This window comes from Molothrus ater, chromosome 2 (genome assembly GCF_012460135.2).
Source record: "Molothrus ater isolate BHLD 08-10-18 breed brown headed cowbird chromosome 2, BPBGC_Mater_1.1, whole genome shotgun sequence".
NCBI lineage: Eukaryota > Metazoa > Chordata > Aves > Passeriformes > Icteridae > Molothrus > Molothrus ater.
In genome coordinates this window covers 18,529,753-18,549,162 of record NC_050479.2, presented here as the reverse complement: position 1 = coordinate 18,549,162, position 19,410 = coordinate 18,529,753, and the positions used below count along the sequence as shown (strand labels likewise).

The following is a 19,410-nucleotide window of genomic DNA, read 5'->3' as shown; positions in this document are numbered from 1 at the left end:
ACTTGGAAAAAGTTCTGGAGTTTTGCTGGGAGAAGACATGTTAGAAAGCACTGCTATTTGTTTTTCCCAGCATTCAGGGCCTAGTGGTATGAGACAGAATTCTTCTACATTGGTCCTGGCAAAGGGTCTATATTAGGGAAAGTAAAGCTACACAGTACTTCAGACTTAACATTTCTATTCACCAACCCATTTTTATGCGCATGATGAAAATTGAGGCTGGGCCTACTTGTTCAGAGATAGTTACAACATGACAGTCCTCACAAAGTGGCCAGGGAGGACTGGCACAGCCACCCCATCGATCCATGGCTCCAGGATAATATCCTGAACGAGCAGCAGCTGGCTGCACTGGACTCCTGACTCGAGCTGCTCACCAGCTATCTGCTGCTGGAGACTCCTCACTTCTGCCAAGACTCCCCCTCAACATTTCTCTGCAGTTCTCTGCAATCATGCAGAAAATACGACTGTATAATAGAGCAGCAAATTCATCCAATACCATAGATACTGTACATACAAACAAGATTAATATCACTGAATAATTTAGGTTGTAGGGATTCCTGGTAATTTCCAGTTCAATGCCCAGGCCAAAGCAGGATCAGTTACAGCAAGTTCCTTATGGCTTTGTCCAGTTCTGCACTGAGTATCTCTAGGGATGTTCTCAGCCTCCCTGGACAATGTCTTACAATGCTTAACCACTGTCATAGGGAAAAGAAAATATTTCCTTAGATCTCACTGGCAATTCTTGTGTTCTGGCTTGAGGACATGTTTTTTCATCGTAATAAATCTCCAAGATGAACCTGGTGTCTTCTTCAAACTCTTCCAATTAGGGCATGAAAGATTATCCACAAAAACAAACAAACAAACAAAAAACCAAAACAAAGTTGTTTTCTTTTCCCTATTTAAACTATTTCAGCCAAATTTGAAATTGTTACACTCTTTGAAGCATTTTGCAATCAAATGTTTTTTCTGGAGGACTGGAAAACACTTCGGGGGGAAAAAACTTTAAGAAGATGTACAGAAAGAGCCTGTTGAAGATCTTATTCTGCATATTCACCAATTTAAACTGAGTACTCTGTATGAAAAAAAATGAAAGGAAAAGTTTCCTTTCTTAGTACCAAAATTTTCAAGTCTTAAAAAAAAAGAAAAAAAATCAAGGCAATCACATCCTGTAGTTCTAAAAGCTGCTGCAAGAATCAACACAGTATTTTTTCTCCTAGGAAGAAGAAAGTTAGTTTCCCATCAGGCGATCACAACTGAAACAATTCATCCACACTGTGATTAAATGAAACTTTCAAAATGTACTCAAAAGCTACATTCATTGCTGTAAGGAGGAATGACCTCCCTCATAATGAACTCTGAGACTAGCAGCCAGCTTACAGAGGTTTTATAATGGCCAGTTTTGGCTTCAGAGTAACTGGTAGCTTCCTTTTGCAAGTTGCATAGCAGATTTGGGGGCCTGCTGAGGCATTGAAGAACCGGACTCAGAAGTCGGCACTGAGGCTGGAATATGTTATTTTTATATTAAATATACTATAAACCTGAAATTTAGCTTTTATTTTAATTTTGTATTTTGATGAGCACTAGAACTGGATTACTTAAGGCAATTTCAAATGCTATGTTTTAAATAAGTAAGGAGATGTTTTAGATGAATGAGAAGAAAGCCCTTGATGTACTAAAGGAAATGAGCTGGATCACAGTATGGGCAACACTCCTGAATGCAGTTTGCCTCCTAAGATTCTAATCCATCTAAGAGCCAAAAGACATCCTATCTGCACCAGAGAAACATAACATATGAAGGAAGGCTGAGGAAAAGCTAGGGGGATGAACTACAGGGCCAGAGGGTTGGACAGATCAGCTGCAGAACAGACCTGCCATGAGAGGTGCACCCCACAACTGCACATCATGCAATTAAATGTTAAGAATGGCCTTTCCTATAGATGGATGCACAACTGGCAAAGTTGAGATAGTAATTTGCTAGTGAAAAATGTCTCTGAACCACACCTTTTGGGGTCCACACCAAACTAATGATCCTATTCCAGAGACTGAACCACACCTTTTGGGGTCAACTAACAACCAAACTAACAATCCCATTCCAGAGACCTCATTTTATTGTAATCATCAAGAAGTCATTCAATTAGTCAAAAGACCATTAAACAAACAAAAAAAGAGTTTTGTTTGGGTTCTAACACCCTATGTTTAATTTTGCAGGACACCTGACTAGAACAATCTAATCAGCCAAAGAATGAGTCAAGTAGTGGGGAGTGGGGGATGGCTGAAGTATTCACAGTGACCTCTACAGTTTCCATACATTTTTCTCCAGCACACACACATTATTGACAGAGGTGCAGTGGTAGAACAGGAGAACATGCACAAATTTCATTCTCTCTAGCTTGTGTTGTTATTAACCACAAGCCAAGTCAGAAGGAAAGAGATGCAAGAACAGCTGCATGAACTTGTTTCATCTGAAATAAAGGGTGAAACACCACAATTTCACTGCAGACCCCACGAAACCAAATCTGCTTTGATGAGTCTGACTTGACTTCTCTTCTCTTCAGGCATACCCAGCAACAGGGATTGCCACAGCCCTTCAAGCATGACAGTATCCCCTCCACTGGCCTGTATCTGCATCTGTGTTACTACTGTTTGTAGCACAGTAATGGAGATAAGCAAAATATTTGCCATTTTCTTTCCTCTGTAATTTAAATCTACTTTCTGGCTGCAGAAGCAAGTGCATGTAAACACATAAGCACCATAAAGGCCCTAAGACTCAGGCATGATGAACTTGAGGGAAGAATGTGATTCTGCCCTAGCATGAAGTACACTATGCAATTACAACCACTACAAATATTTTATGTAGAAGATTTATTGGCAAACCTCCACAGAGCCTGTAATCCTTAGCACAATTTCCTGTGCTCTTATTAGAGGAAGATAACCTTTTGGCAATTGTTTGTATAAGATGACAGTAATTGCTCATGATAAAGGCCTTAATTAGTGGAAGATAAAGTATTACATTAAAGGAAGTGACAGCAAAATAGATTCTGTATAATTCTCTTTTTTTTAATAGTTGATAAAACTAAAAAAGTCTTAAAATTGAAAAGAGCACAAGAAATTTTTAACAAAACAGAGGATGGGGATTGCAAAAACACTTTCCAGACAGCTGCAGATAGCTGGACAGCACATTTGATTTTCCCTTGGGTTGTTCGTGGGTTTCTTATTGGAAATAGGAGCAACTGTGATATACACAGACTTCTAATGAAATGTTGCAATGGAGTCCTTTGTTACCGTGTGACTGGGACACTGCATGACCACGTGCTTTGCTTTACTCAGAAAAGAAGCCTGAGGAATTTTAATCAAACACAATCACAACACAAAATACAGCGTGACCAAAAGTAATCTATGGCATCTTGTCTCAGACAAACACCTTCCTAAAAATTTAGCAGTTTCTAGCCTTGGTCAAAAGAAACCCCAAGTCCTAAAACATGTGATAAATGGAGAGGCATAGAAATATGAAGATTATGAAGCATGATGGCAAGGATAGGCAACAACAACTCCATGCCTGTAGGTGCTCTGAGTTGCCACAGCAACAGAGTTAGGCTGGAGGAGGCAGGAAGCAGCGAGGAGATATCTAGGACTGCATCGCAAACCCCCCCATCCTGCAGCTCATACACACCACTGAGTGCTGGCAGCTCCAAGACATATAAATTGCAGAGGGAAGACCACCAGGAAATATGCAGACAGACCCCAAAAATATTTACCCAATATTAAGTGGACTTTGTGCTGGCTTTAGTTCTGCAAGTACCAGCTCCTGGATTGATTTCTAGAGACTTCTACCCATCAAATTAAAATGCAGGCTTAAGAAACAAGGCACTGAACAGCACACCTCAGCCAGCAGTTAAGTGCTGATCCCACCTCTGCCTCAGTTCGAGCTTTTTTCCTACTAAACCATACCAGTTTCCTACTAAACCATACCAGTTTGCACACAGGTACTGTCAGGAGCACCCTCACCCTGGAGAAGAAGCTGCACCTGAGCGACATCTCAAACTCTCCCTCAACAACAAAGACCAGACGGATGCTATAAACATAAGCTTTTACCAGGCAGCCAGAGACAGAACACAAAATCACGGCTTGCTACGGTCTGGCCTGCCCCTTAATTACATGTCAACAGCACACACTAAAGAAACGTTTATAACACTTAGAGATCAATTCCTTTTCAGCTACTCGCAACTGCTGCTCAGGGGTGGAAAAACAGAGTAAAGCCAATCCGTGTTTAGAAGCAAAGACCAAGGTTTAAACAAAAACATGCAAGCACATTGTTCATTTGGCTGTGGGGAAAAAATTAAGACAAACTCTTTAAAGCAAGAAGGAAAGTGAGGAACAGCAAAAGGCTAACTCATCCCAGAACAGGAGATGACGTGTAAGAGCTCCCCACAGCTGATGACTACCTGCACATCTGGCAAAGAGAGTGCAACTGGGAAACATGGGAAAGCAACAAACTTCAGGGAAGCGAAGTCATACCGATGCAGCTGAGCTCTGTTTTTCATTATTTAGATCCTGAATTGGCAAGGTGCAAAAGCACAAGAACAGAACCTGGTCACTTAGGTCAGGCATGAGCATACACTTCAGCAGTAGCTTCTGCAACACTTGATCACAAAGAGAAATACCACCCCATTCTCTACAACACTTATCTGGCTGCCCGGAAAAATCCACCTGGGTATGCCTGGGGGTAGAAGATGCAGGCAAAGGTTCCTTCCTGGGTCCCACTAAGAAGAGGCTCACCTGGCTGCCCCGAAGCACCCATCACCCCACGTGTAAGCAGGAGGGTGCTGCTCCCCCAGCTCTGCCACCGCCACCCCCGCGGGCGCCCGGAGCTCAGACGAGCAGCTGAGCAGAGCATAACAAACATCCGGCTGTGGGGACGTGGCCTGTGTGCAGGGCCCACATCTGCCTCTGCCCAAAGGGAATAAGCATTTCATGGAAGCATTGTCTCCAGATGTGAAACTACTTTCTAAAGCCAAAGAGAACCCGGAAATGTATCTCTCAGCTTGGCCTGGCCTCAGAGCCTAATGCGAGACACTCATGGCAAACCTGGGCTTGTGCCAGCAGCAGCTTGAACGTGGAGCTTTCTTCCTCCTTTACATAGCAAAAGGCTTGAGGTTTACATTCATGATCCTGAGCACACACAGACACAAAAAAGGAACAAGGAAACCAACCAAGTTAAGGAAGGTGGTAGAAAGAAATGGAATCCCATCCCTCCTCCTGCATGGAGTCACCAGGTCTCTGAGAAAACAAACTGGCAAACTAAGGCAACACACAAGCCTTGAGACAACGCTTGTATTGAGCACATACACAGAAATAATGCTGCCAAAGGGCCAAACCCAAGCCCTGCTGAAGCCCAGGTGATTCCTGTAAGGCTACTAGAAGCTCATTTTACAAACCTGTGAAAAACTTCAAGCTCTAGAAAGATTTTGATCTACAACAAACAAAATAAATCCTGCTCATCTCTGTGTGTCAGTAAGGGCAGCCAGCCATATAAAGCACAATATTGTGTATATGGACAGCTAATTTGCATTCAGCTGCTTTCCTCCAATTAAAAACATTTTTTGTTCATTGGAAACCATCCAGAAAAAAAGTCACAGGTAAGCACTGTTACTAGAAATCACAAGAACAAGTTACTTCTGAAATACAGGATAAACATTTCAAACCTGGTCATAGCACACATGTATGTACAGTATATAGAGAAATCATTTGTTCAGGGACTAACCAGAAGTAAATAATACCTATGCACCACTGAGCTGTACTGAGCACTTTCCAATCCCCCAGTTTTCCTCTCCTCCAGCCAAGAATCTGTTCAGAGCAATTCACTGACAGGGATCCCAGCTGAAAAAGCTCTCTCCTCTTTGTAGTGTATCCTTAAGCACTACCCTTGAATCACACCCTCTAAATGGCTTTGCCAGCTCAGAGGCAAACCAGGCAGCAAAGGACAGCGACATCCTCAGTCTGCATGTGACATCAGCTGGGTAACATATGGCCCAGTTGGGAAAGCCAGTAGTGCAGAAATATTTGCACCATCTCCTGTGCACCTGAAGAATTTGCAAGTTGGGTTCCTGTGAATGCACCTCCACTGGGAGGAACTTTGAAACAAAGCTACAGGAGGTTGCAGAGATGGTTTTACAAGCCTCGCTTGCCTGACTGGAAACACAAGGATATTTTTCTTAGCAACTGACATCTCCAGAGACTCGCTGCTTTCTGAAGTACAAAGCATGTGTGCAGTGAAATTTGAGGTGTCTCATATGACCTTCATATCTTTCATAACCATTCCAGGGAAAAAAAATGCATCAGCCTGCAGCACATCTTTTTCTGATTAAGATGGGATGTCTGTTTTGTTTTCTTTTAACAACTGAAAATCATCATCTTTCCAAGCAATTGGAAAAAACTCCAATTTTTCATTGTCCTTGTCTCTTGTGTCTTTAGTCTCTACAGTGGTAAAGCAATGGCAGGTAAGTCATGAAATATTAAATCCATTGTTACCCCCAACCCAAAACAGTTGACTGAGCTCAGCTCTCTTCCTCAGAAACTTTAAACCAGCAGTTTAAATGGAGATGGATCATCATAATTTCTACTGTGCTATTTGTCACAAGCGCTACCACATTTGTTTTTGAAACATTGCCCTGTAAACTGCAAGTGGTTGAATGAAGTATTTTACATGCACAACTCCCAGTCTTAGATTAACACTTAATGGCCATACTCCTCCACTATTCATATCATGTGTGTGAGAGAAAGCCTGTCATAACATGTTCCACACTTCAGGCAAAGCATAAATAAAATAGCTGTAAATTTAAATTATTTTCTAACTGTGCCATTTGAGATGGGTTGTTTATGAGTCTTCACTGAAGAAATAGGCCATGGTTTTAAATACTGAAAAAAACCAGAGAGATCCGCTTAAGAAACACATTTGCCTTATTTTAAGGTCAATATTTAAATATCTGCATCTGGTGAACATTTTATTTCCATGGTACAGCATACAAAACACTAAAGACAGATCCAGTTGCTATTTTAATTCACTTCAGGGCTGTAAAATACGGCCCTATTTTGACACAATAATATGTAGCCACGTTTGTTAAGAAAATCATTAGCAAGGCTAAGGGAGTATTGGTATGGCTCTAAAGCAATAGTTGAAAATCTTCAAAGCAGGTAAAACAAGTACTACACTAAGCTGTTTATCTTTATATAATATTAATTATAGTAATCTATATTTTTAGATAAAATTATAATATTAATCTATAGTATTTTTCAGTAGCTACCATACAACTTAACCACCATTCACCCTTAGTTTAATCTGTAGAGGCCAAAACTCTTGAACTCTTTGATACCTGAGTCAGACTTTTTACTTATGCCACCATGAGCTACTGCCTTCATCACTACAGTATTCCATCTTCTGGAGATGACAGTGAGTACAGCTGCAGTCCTGCAAGTCCTCTGACTTATTCCAGCGGAGGCTGGGACTCCCACAGACAGTGGGTGAGTGACACCTCTGCCTCAGGTACTCTCAGCATCACTTCAGAAGACCAAACCACCCAGGAAGCAGATGAGTGGTGGGAATGTGCACTAACAGGGACTGAGAAATTAGGCTGGGAGACCACTGAGTGTTGTTCACACCTGCTGTTGTCCCTGCTGTTCCTCGCCAGGCCCCTCAAGCCAGCTGATGCTGCACCAACCACACAGCCCGAGCTGGCACCAGCACAGGTGCTGGGTCAAGAGCTGCACCTGCTCAGAGGCAAGCAGGGTGTGAGAGGCCTTTGCACACAAATGAGGTCTACATGCACACACCTGAAGACCAAAACACCTTGGCATCCTTGTGCTGGATGTCTGGTTGTTAAAACCATAAGGAAGACATGTCACTGTTCAGCCATTTGTTCCTCAAGTTAGGAGAGGAGGAGGTGAGCTATCTTCACTTTCCTTACATTAACTTAGCACTTTTATAATGCAGCAAGTCAATACAGGACACAGAACATTACCATGTGCAAATGTGGCTCACACTGTTGAGTAATACCGCTATTTTAAACCCTCTGCTGCTAAGCAACACTGACAGTATGGTTAGAACATTTTGGATATACCGAATGCTTCAATTCTTCCCCCCCACACACGTGTAAAAAAGCTGCTCCCGCACTGCACATATATCCAGAAGCTATTCAAAGATGGGGGCTTCAGTTTTTGTCAGGTTAATTCTCCTCAGCATTTAAAGGACCCTGGTCATGTTTGTGCAGAAGCAGCCCCTTAAGAGATAAGCAAATGAGGCCTCTTGGTTTGCATTTAAGCACCCCAAAGGCACCATTCCTGGAAAGCTCAGCAATCAGCTTCTTGTACTGGATACTCGCAGCTAACAAGGAAATGGAAAAAAAATTACCAGTTCCCTTAATTCAAGAAAAATGTCCAAGGTTGGGATCCTCTCCAAATATCATACATACCTGAATTGTCTAAAACAGGGCAGGTTATGTCCCTTCCTGTAAGAGCTAAAAGGGTATTTGTGACAAGCACCACAACCCAAAGAGTAGTTGCTAACAGCTAACATGAAAAATTTCCAGTGCTTGCAGAGCAACAAGGACAGAAGAGAGCATGGGGAAAGCACAGCATTAATGTCTTAAGAGGAAGATTTGGTGAAAGACTTCTGTGAAACTGCATTTACTACACTGAGGAACACTTATTTAAAACCCTTCTATTCACTTATACTTCAGTAAGAGAAGGGGTGAAACCGAGCTTTGAAGTCTCTCGCCCAGGGTCTGCCAACATTAAGTCCCTTTAAACTGATCTCACTTTGTGGAGGAATTTTGCATTTTTCTGTACCAAGCAAGCACTGCAAAATGGCCCAAACCTAATTTGGTTTCCTCTTGGATGGATTGTTTCACAAGGCTTGACTGTGTTTTCTCAGGCAGAAGTGTACCTCTGAGATGCGACTGGTTGAGAAATGCGGCCCAATTCTGATAGAATATACTTCAAACTTTTCATAAGCTTACTCCTCTCATTGTTATTCTAATTTATTCCAGAGTACTTCATTTTGCCACAGACATTAGCGAGGTTACAAATGCTCATGTCTCTTCAGCTATTAATTCTATGGCATTTTTCACTTCATTGTATATTTACCCGTCTATTAACCTACATGGATGATTTCATAGCTAATCATTTCTTCTAACACCCTTTTAGACACTTGTGACTTCAACCCTGAAGATGTAGGTGGTTGGAAAGACTTGCTTGTCTTTCTCCTCCCTCCTGTGATCTAAAATTAAAATGATGTGACCAGGACAACATATCTCATATCCTATACTTCTCTGACAGACAGCACAGGTCTAGACCCAATTTCCACACAAAAAAGTGAATCACTGTAGAACAGCAAGGCAAAGTGTCTCATAAGTAAGCACATTACAGCCTCCTGGGGAGAGAACAATCATAGACAGATGTAGAATACACATTTGGGTATCAAATAGGTACCGTTTAGTAAGATGTTTTGGATAAAAATAAATCGCTTATCTTCCATTTGACTGGTTTTTACTGGAACAGACCCTTAAATCAGCCAGATGAGAACCGCAGTAGTGCATGATTATGCAGCAGCTGAAAGAGGTGGTCTTACTTACAGAAAAAGCATTTAGAATAGAGTCTCTTTGGACCATTTTCTGCTTATTCCCAAATAAGATCCAGCACTTTCTGCAATCAAGAGGAGCTGGTAATGCTAATCCCATCATGTATGTCTCCTCTGATCTGCAAGACAACTGTCTCAATGATCAAACGCTGTAGAAGAAAACATTGTTCAATCACAGCAGCCTCCAACCTGCAGTATTTAAAAGCCCTCTGCAGCTACTGAAAGGCAACTCTTTTTTCTCATTTCATCATGACAAACTGCAAAACAAGAGACTACAGCATGACTAATGAATCCCTCAATTCCCATCTGCCAACACAAGTCAGTCGGTGTTTCACCCACTCACCCCCAACCCTTCACGCTCGGCAGCGTCTGCTGAGCCCTGCACCTGATCCGCCTCAAAACAGGATGGCAGCACACGCCACACAGCCAAATCTTCCTGGCAGGGCACTGGTCACTCTCCCTGGCTTATACTGGGAGACAAAAGGGTATTTCTGATAGCTTTCTCTTCTCCTGTTCCATTGTCAAGTTTCATTGGCTGTAAATCATGAAGACCGCAAAGAGTTCATCTTCATTTCCATGTCCAATATCAAGGTTTACCTTCAGGATGGTATGAGATAGGCACAGATCACTAGCTAGTCTGTAATTTAATGATTTGCTTGCAATTTTTCTTTTTTCATTAGAAATCTCTTTTTTTTTTACATTAAAACCATCAATGTCAAAAAAGAAAAAAAAAAAAGGCAGCTTCTTTCTGAAGCATTTCCTGCCAAATTTAAGGATGAAAAATTGAGCAAATAATTTAGATATGCTTAAAACAATGCACCCTCAAAGGTCCAAAGTACTGAAAGGGGAAGACAGAGTGAGAGTGATGCAGTTCATTCTCCGTCTATTTCAGTTGTCACTCAAGGACCTGATTTGTGAGCCCAGTAAATCAAAATGATCCTCAATTCCTCTGTTCCCTCTCCCTTTTCTTCAGTTTGTTAGCAGTGAGTCCCACCAAATCTGAAATCAAACACTCCTACAGTTTTGCTGACAGGTAGAGCCCAGAACACAGATACTCAATAACAACAGGATGAAAATTTACTGAAGGTACCAAGAAGGGGGATCCACAGCCATTTTGATGCAAGTTTGCTCCAGCTGGTGAAATGCAAAAATGCAACCGATCTGCCCACCCTGCAGCTCTGCTGTGTGAGGGCATTCTTGTTCTGCTGAGAAGCAGCCATATGCTGTCAGCTGTCACAATCAGCAAAGATTTTACAGCATTAGCACCTACAATGCTCAATTAGGGTGAAGGCACCTGCTGAGCGAGGCGAAGAAAGCAGACTGCTGTCATCGTAGACTGAATCCTCTGCCATACAGATAAATAGAGCTGAACACAAAAAAAAACCAAAAAACCCAAACCAAACGGATGGGAGGGAATATCCCTTGACTAAAAGGACAAAGCAATAGTGAAACCAGGGCACATTTTATCAAAATCTGAGATTTTAGAAGTTTGAGATCATGGCCTGATAGGAAAGGGATATTTAGTTAAATATCACCTTTCCAGACAGGGAACTCTTTCCATATACACATGGCACTATTATGAAGAACCAGAAAGTCTGTGCAAATAAAAAAAAGCACAACGAAAATCAACAGAATTATCTGAGTAGCAATTCAGCTCATATCAGAATACCTTGTTTCACAGAATATTCTAAGTTAGAGGGATCTACATGGATCATCGCAGTCCAGCTCTTAGCCCTGCACAAGACAGCCCCAAGAATCACACCATGAGATCATGATTTGATGCCTGAGAGCACTGTCCAAGCAATCTGTGTGCTCTGTCAGGCTTGGTGCTGTGACCACTTTCTGGGGGAGCCCATTCCAGTGCTCAGCCACTCTCTGAATGAAAAACATTTTTCTAATGTACAACCTAAACCTCCCTTGACACAGCTTCGTGTCATTCCCTTGGATCCTGTCACTGGTCACCAGAGAGAAGAGATTGGTGCCCTCTGCTTCCCCCTGTGAGGAAGACGTAGACTTCCCTGAAGCTCCTCTTCTCCAGGCTGATCAGACCAAGTGACCTTAGCCATCCCTCATACAGCTTTTCCTCCAGACCCTTCACTATGCATAATAAAGGTCTGCATGCATAAAAAATTGCGTTGTTCACATACATAAAAAAGGATAAACAATTTAATGACTTTAGTGCTTTCAGGAACATACTAAGTAACAATCCAGCAGCAAGTTCACTAAGAGCAGGCAAAAGTTGGCTTTGTGCCACCATAAATCCCACTAGTGCATGCACAGGATACCACAATTAGGAAAAGATTGTTTTTTGCATTCATCACTTCCTGTTCACAATGAGGCAAAGAACTCGTTGGTGAGAAAATGGTGCTAATAATGCCAGGGATGTGGATTTGCTACCTGTTGGGCTATTCACTTAAGAGCTGGACTCAATGTTCCTTGTGGGTCTCTTCCAACTCAGAATATTCTGTGATTCTGTGAAATAAGTAGTGGCTGCCCAATGCTGGCATAGAGAAAGTCAATGGGAACACACTAGTCATACTGTCATGAAGGTACAAAGGACAAGCAAAAGACAATGGCAGTCATTCATTTTGTAAAATGACGTGTTGCTGCAAGACTTTTGGGCAGTGCTTCCCTTAACAGAATGCAGCAAATATGATTGAATACCCTTCCCCCGCCTCTTTCACTTGATTTTCCAAACAGAACAAACACCAAATGTTAGGCAGTGTCACCCATCATCCAAGAACTCTTCCAAAAGCACCTGGTTATAAATAACAATGCCTGGACTCTCAATTTTTGATGCATCGTAACCGAATCACAGAAAAAGTAAATATTCTTCCTAGGAAACTGGGAACAATTTGTTTCCATAGCAGCAAAGACAGTGATGAGCAACTCAGGCAAACAGCTTGAGAATTATTAGGAGCACAACATGGATCAGATGATTTACATGCAACATAAATAGTGAAGAAGGTGACAAGAACAAGCAATAGCCTTTGAAGTATGAGAATTATACAGCCAATCATCAGATCTAGATTCGTCTCTTTCACTTTCTCCCTGCACAGAGTCAGGAGAAAACTGTCAGCACAGATGGATAAACAGCACTGGAGGAGATAGGATGGCACCTCTGAGTCATAATGCTATAATCCCAAAGCACCCTTGCAACAGCCAACATCTGCATGAGAACAGCAGCAATTTTAACAATTTTAACAATTTTCAAAGTCGGGCGTAAACCTTGTTTAATCTACGCTCTGCAACACTGTCAACTGTTACCTGAAACAGCCTGACAGACATTGTACTGATCTGCTTGTGGAAACTGCACATCAAAACAACATCCATTCAAAGCTCTTTTCACCAGTGAAACGAGTGTTATCCATCCTCAGCTTTGAGGGCACTGACACTCAAGTTCAACACAACACAAACCCATGAGGTGAACCCAAGTCAGGCTCCCAGTCATTTGTCCTTAGCACAGAACTTCACACCCTCCCTTCCCCAGTTTGCTCATAAATACCTGAAGTTATTAGAGGATCCCACTTTAATATTGCTGTGTCTTGGCTCCTTAAACTTTGAACTAGAATTTTAGTTCCAAAGCTAACTGAACACATTGACTGTAAACCAGCTGCAACAGTTTCTGAAACAGAACATTAGCTAAAAAAAACCAGAATTCCACAGCACTTAAAGCACAAAAAGATACATATCAGCTAGTTATCTAATGTGATAGATTAAACTACCTGCAAAGTTTTTCTACATGAATTCACTTCATTTTGCTTATCAGTAATGCTGAAAATTGCTAACAGGTGCATTTTGAGAGCAATATTGCCAAAGCCATTATGATACTGCAACCTTGAAGGCACCTTGAAGACTGAGTAGCATTGCAGCTATGCCAGGGCTAATCCACTTAAGAAAATCAAGATGAAACTCCTCACTTGACATTTCTGAGAACAAGGTGACAAAGTTTTAACAAACCTGTCACTGAAGGTACTCTGTGTAAGACAACTCAAAGTTTTCATGGAGATTATATCCAGCCTACAGTACAGATTGTATCCACACAGCCTGATGCAAACACCTAACTGAAAAAATTAGGTGGAGCAACTTGGAGGACAAAATTATTTTCTTCTATATAGAACAACAAAATATTCTGCTGTCCCCTTCAGGTTTCTAAACCCCACAGTACACAGGCAAGAAACCTCCCCTTTAACTAATGAGCATTGGGCCCAAGACAAGCTTTGAAAGAAGCTAGATCTGGTATCTTCCTCTTTGGGGAATTATCTTTTGCAACCATCAACTAGTCTTGAAATAACAGCATGGGAAAATAAGCACTATGAGAGTCCATCTATCCCCTAGGAAATAAACATGTCCATATGTATATACAGAAAAAATATCTATAGCATGATGTTTGTGGGAACACGGGAAGAGGAATTTCATGTTGCTTGAAAACATAAGTAATGATGCCCAGCTGTGTCAGAGCAACAACCTGGTATTCTAACTCAGTGACAAAAGCAGATGGTAGAAAGTAAATCTGGCCATTTTTTGCATCTCTTTTCCCTTATACTCCCCAAGGGTTTGGAATTGCTGTATTAAAGCTGTTAGTGGGTACTTGGAATGTTGCTGAAATTTTCTCTGAAATCCTGAATCTTTTCTTACCTGTAAATTACAGCCTTCCAAAATTAACCCTCACCATGACAGCTCTTACAGACCTTGAACAGCTGCACTCAAGTCTAAGTGACACAAAAAAGCCCCAAAACGAGACACTGGCAAGTATCTGCAATTCATTCATATCTATAATGAATTTTTCTTTTGTTATCTCTGTCTTTCAAAGGGAGAAGAGTCCTTTAAGTTAATTCAACTCCTGTTTGCTCATTTGGAAGCACTTGAGGTTGAATTCTATTAAAAATACTGAAGCCAAGCCAACGTGCACTGGGGATCCTGGCAGAAGAACGCAGGCGCATCTCTTTTGCTTTCTAAATGACATACATGAAGGCCCTTTCCAGGAAGGAATATTTTTACATTTCATTGCTCTGTTTCAACTCTCCATTTTGTACTTGCTCCTCCTGAGTTCACACTGTTGGGCCACGTTTCATTGCTTCCAAAGTCTCACAGCACTGCAAAGGACCAAGAGGCCACCACCAGAGTATCACACAGCCAAGCTCAGCCACCTGAGTTTGCCGTAGCTCTGAAGCAGCTGCAACCACCATGCTCAGCCACAGCCAATTCTTCTTTTCTATGGCATATTTGTGTTGATTTGCATGCAAAGATTCCATATATTGAAGTTCCCATCCTTGAATTCCCTGGAGAAGGCTGCCCACACAGCATGCAAGCTGTTTAAAAGCTTATCCCTGTGCCAGTTTGGTTTGCTGTCTAGTCAGGAAATGATTCTGCCTCCCCCTGCTCAAAGGACATCAATGTTATTCAAGTGCAGCAAGAGCAGCCATTATTTCAGCTGAAAGGAAAAAAACTGTCACCCTTTGAGGATAAAACCTGCAGGAAAGCTTTGGGGCAAGAAGAAAAGACCCGGGGAAGAAACTCCCAAGTGCCTAAAGGGCATAACTACTCTTTGATGCACAGAGAAGGATCTTGCTATGGACCGGATCCTGTTTAAAGGGCTGCATAAGTAAGCTGAGACCTTTTCCAAGCTCAATATGGAAGCACTGCAGTGTTATTCCAGTGCCAGCAGAGCACGGTAAGCAAGCAGCATGTGACACTGACTTCACAGAAACCTCTTCTGGTGGCAAATGTTAGCTGAGTCTTGACGTACCTGGCGAATCCAAGGAGGCAGGGTCTTACCCATTTAAATCTCAAACACTTAAACACAAGCTGATAAAGCACTGCCTGCCAGATCAAGGGTACCCTCACACCCACTGGCAATGCCCTCCTTCAAAGCATGCCTAAATAGACTCAGGCTAAAAGCTAAGGACTGAAGCAGCCAGAAGGAGTTTAAGGATCACTTGAATGGGAAAGCTCCCTGGTTGCTCTTAGGCCAACAATGCCCTTGTGGTCGAAATGGGCTGGATTAAATTGAAGCACATCAGTCAAGAGGCCAGTCCCTTCAGGCACTCTTGACAGCTAGCACTGCCAGAGCTCCCTCCTGCCACCCCACATAGTTACAGAGAGAGTCTCCTCAGCTACAAGGCTAAAGTTAGCTGGTAACATGGAAACCTGTTCTCACTACCCACATCCCCAGATGTCAGATTAATTTAAATACATTTAACCATATTAAAAATCTATGCGTTGCCAGGAAAACAAGTGCACCAATTTGTGCCTGTGAGAAATTCAACTGACAAATCCAGAAGCAACACAAAAGTGATAAACAGGTTAGATAGTGGAAATAATCATGCATTTAGCCTTGGCTGTAATTTGTCAATACAAGGCTTTTAGCAAGCAAAAAGCATTTGCACAGAGACCTAGAAAATGAAGCACTGCCAAAGAGATCAGCTGCTAGAAGCAACACTGCCATCTCATGATTTTATTTCAAGTTTCATGATATTCAGTGCTTTTAACAGGGCTTCAGCTTTTCAACCATTAAACATGAGCTATAAGTTGCTTAAAACAAAATACAAACCCAAATTTTCTAGCCTGAATTTTATTTCTGATAAAAAGCCTAAATGTGTAACCTTTAACTATTGACCAAGAGGCAAGATTGATAAACTCAAAGCACAATATTCAAAACCAAACCATGTGCTTTTGGGTCACAGCTTTCCAACAGCCTGACTTTCTGCACCAGACTGCCATCCTCATGAGCTAGATAAGCATAGCAGCTCAGTTCACAGACAGATTTGAGAAGCTTTGACTCCCTGCTCTAACAGCTCAAGAGTCAACTTTTGGGCATCCAAGGGGAAAAAACCCAAACAAAGAAAGAAAGGAGCCTATACCTTCCCTGGACTACAACTGCCAGGAGGGACCAGAACATCCCAGGGCTTGGAAACTTTTCTAGTTCCTAGAAAAAACTAAACACACCTGATGGACAAACCCCCTATAGATCCCCTCTCCCTCACTGACAATTTACTGGCAAAAGGTCACCAAGAGGTCCTGGTGTGATGCTCACGAGCATATGAAGCGTCATTTAAACCTGAAGCAAGAAGGCCTTTTGCTGCTCACAGCAATGCCTTGCTCTTCAGCTGAGAAGGATGGAGACACAACCTGGACAACTCCTCTCAGTGATGTTTCTTGCCCTGGCTCCAGGTTCTCCCACCATGCTTCCCTTGGTGTGCAAACCCACTGCCATGCTTTCTCTGGCCTAGCAGGAGCAGGGAAGAGCCCTGTACTCACATCAATTCAAAGCATCCTCTCACTGACACATGCTCAAGGCCTCTCTTGATTTTATTAATTTTATTTCATCCACGACAGCTGGAAGGCTTCTAAGTAGCTTTAATGACCTGTGGGATGGAATTATTCTGGAGGGGCAGGAACAGGTTAAGCCTGAGTGCAGATACTCGTGATCCAAAGCAAGGAAGGCTGAGGAACACACAGGGCAGAGCACCCCGACTCCCCCAGCTGCCTGACCCCAGCTGGCCTGCAGCTGCACTCCAGCACCAAAGCTGGCAGGAGCTGCTCGATGCCCAAGAGGAGTTTCTCTCAGGCCACATCTGCTCTTGGAGGCAACAAACCCATGATGGTCAGCAGAAGAAGGCTCAGCTTTGAGAGCTGCACTCTTGGTGACAGGTCTTGATTCAAAGGGGCACAACAGCAGATGCACTAGAAGAGCTTTTCTCATCTTCCCTCTCCATAACTTCACTTAACAAGGAGAGATTTTCTGGGCTATTATGTTTTCAAAGGAGCAAACTAGAACAGCTGGGCTTGTGACTTTTTTCCCTTGCAGAGGAACACCAGTAGAGGCCACCACAAACCCAACTGAGCAGCCTTACAGCCACAGAGGCAGGTGTGTGGGTCCACCCACACCAAGGAGAAAAGGGACTGGAGACAGGATCAGGGTTTCAGTTATGTCTTGACCAGTGTTTGAACAAGGCATCAAAGCAAGCTTCATCACTGTCAGCCTTCAGAATCTCCTAATGTATTATTCAGTTTTGTTTTAACTCTTCAGTCTGAAGTTCATTATTATACTCAGAAGAGCCCGAGTGAAAAACCAGTAAATAATATGACAGTATTTTCTGGGCATCATGTAAAGTGCTGGGGCATTCAGCAAACAGAAATCCCACTGAATCTTCATTTAGAGGCTGGGGTTAAGCTGTCATCCCTACATCCTCTTGCAGTTCACAATAATGCCTCATCTACTGATGTCAAATCCCTTTTCTGGTAGGAGAAACGAATAGAGGCCAGCTGTTTTTCCTCTGTTTTCTCCCCAGTTAAATCATCACCTCAAACTCCTATATATACAAAGGCCCCATCCTTATACCCACTGCCTCCTTAGAAAACTACTGGCTGATGAAAATAAGCAGAAAACATACAAGAGGCCACATCTGTACCACCAAACAAGATTCTTTCAATTTAAGAGTTATGATTTGTCACTGGACTAACAAATGCAGCTCAAGCCAAGACATATTTCAGAGCTTATACACACCAACATAAACTCCACTCTGAATTGGATTAAACTTTTGCTTAATCCAAAAGAAGCTTTCATTAAAAAGCCATTTTTATTTCCTGAGCAGGAAGATTTTCAGGCAACAACATCCAGAACTTCTGTAGGCAGTCTGCACTGTCCACCTCAATAATATACTTTTTAAAGAAACCATAAAAGCAGAAATACTCGGCCAGGCTCTCTGGCACTGTTTCTGGATGGGGATGCTGACCTCTCTTTGCCTTTTGCACTCCATAAAAATGACAACAGGAGCTTCAAGCAAGGCCAGATTAAAACCCCCCAGTGTGGTTCCAGCAGAAGCATTTCATTGCAGGTGTTGTGGAGACTGACCCAGGCATGAGGAGCTGCTCAGGTCTGAGCTGGGTGCACAGTCACAAACCCCAGCATTGCAAAGCAAGCCCACCTTCCCAATCCACCTACAGGCAGTGCTTGGACTGGACAGGCAAGAATAAACAAGCAACTGTGAGAAACTACTGCTCCCAGCTTTCCTAAGTCATTCTTCTCTGTTGAGTAATGTGTTATTGAGCATTGTGGGTCACTAATTGACCATCATAGATAAAGGCCATGTAAATCAAGGTAAGAGTGGTCAACAGAAGGAAAGTGTACACATGCTTTTCCCCAACTGCTTATGCTACATATTGGTTACTGAACACACCTGGGAGCTCACAGATATCTTCACTTTTTAAACTCTGATAGACCTCCCTCAGTCACTAGATTGATAGTCTATAAAGAAAAGAAAGAAGCATGGCAGAAGATTTTGATGTTGGAAAGGTTTCTGCAAAGAGGATCAAAGAGAGTGTAAGATCCTCCCTATTCCGTCAGGACAAACAGTACAGTTGGCTTGAAGTGATGATAAAAAGAAATTTAGACTGGTTATTAGGAAACTCTGAGGTGGTGGTGATTGAGGGAAGAGGAATAAAAGAAAAAACAAAGACAAATGCCCAGCTCAGGTGTAAGGGCCGGAGCAAGTCACCTAGAGCTGCCCCAGTGTCAGCACCTGGAGGTTTTCCAGAAGGAGCGACACAAATGTGTGCTGGAATTGCACAGGGACTGCAAGGAACTGGGGAGAACCAAGGGGATGATAGATTTCAGTGTGTTTTCTCATGGTGACATGATGACCAGATTTAATTCACCTTATTTTGTTTTACAAATGCTTTCACCAACAGCCATGTATCTATTAGAGAGTTGACAGGAGATTAGCACTTAAAGGAAATGCATTCACTAAAGGTGAATGGCAATTTAAGACATTTTCAAA

At 42.3% G+C, this 19,410-nt stretch overlaps 1 protein-coding gene across 3 annotated transcripts in view; it reads right to left on the bottom strand.

Annotated features, from left to right (window-relative positions):
* Window positions 1-19,410, bottom strand: part of GPM6B (glycoprotein M6B) — a 107,044-nt gene that overhangs the window by 55,916 nt on the left and 31,718 nt on the right. The window contains exon 1 of one of the 3 annotated variants that reach the window (XM_054514030.1): window positions 8,463-8,493. The exons of the other annotated variants lie outside the window; for them this stretch is intronic. The gene's annotated coding sequence lies outside the window, so the exon portion shown is untranslated. Of the gene's footprint in view, window positions 1-8,462; window positions 8,494-19,410 lie in introns of those variants that run through there. 3 annotated transcript variants of the gene reach the window in all.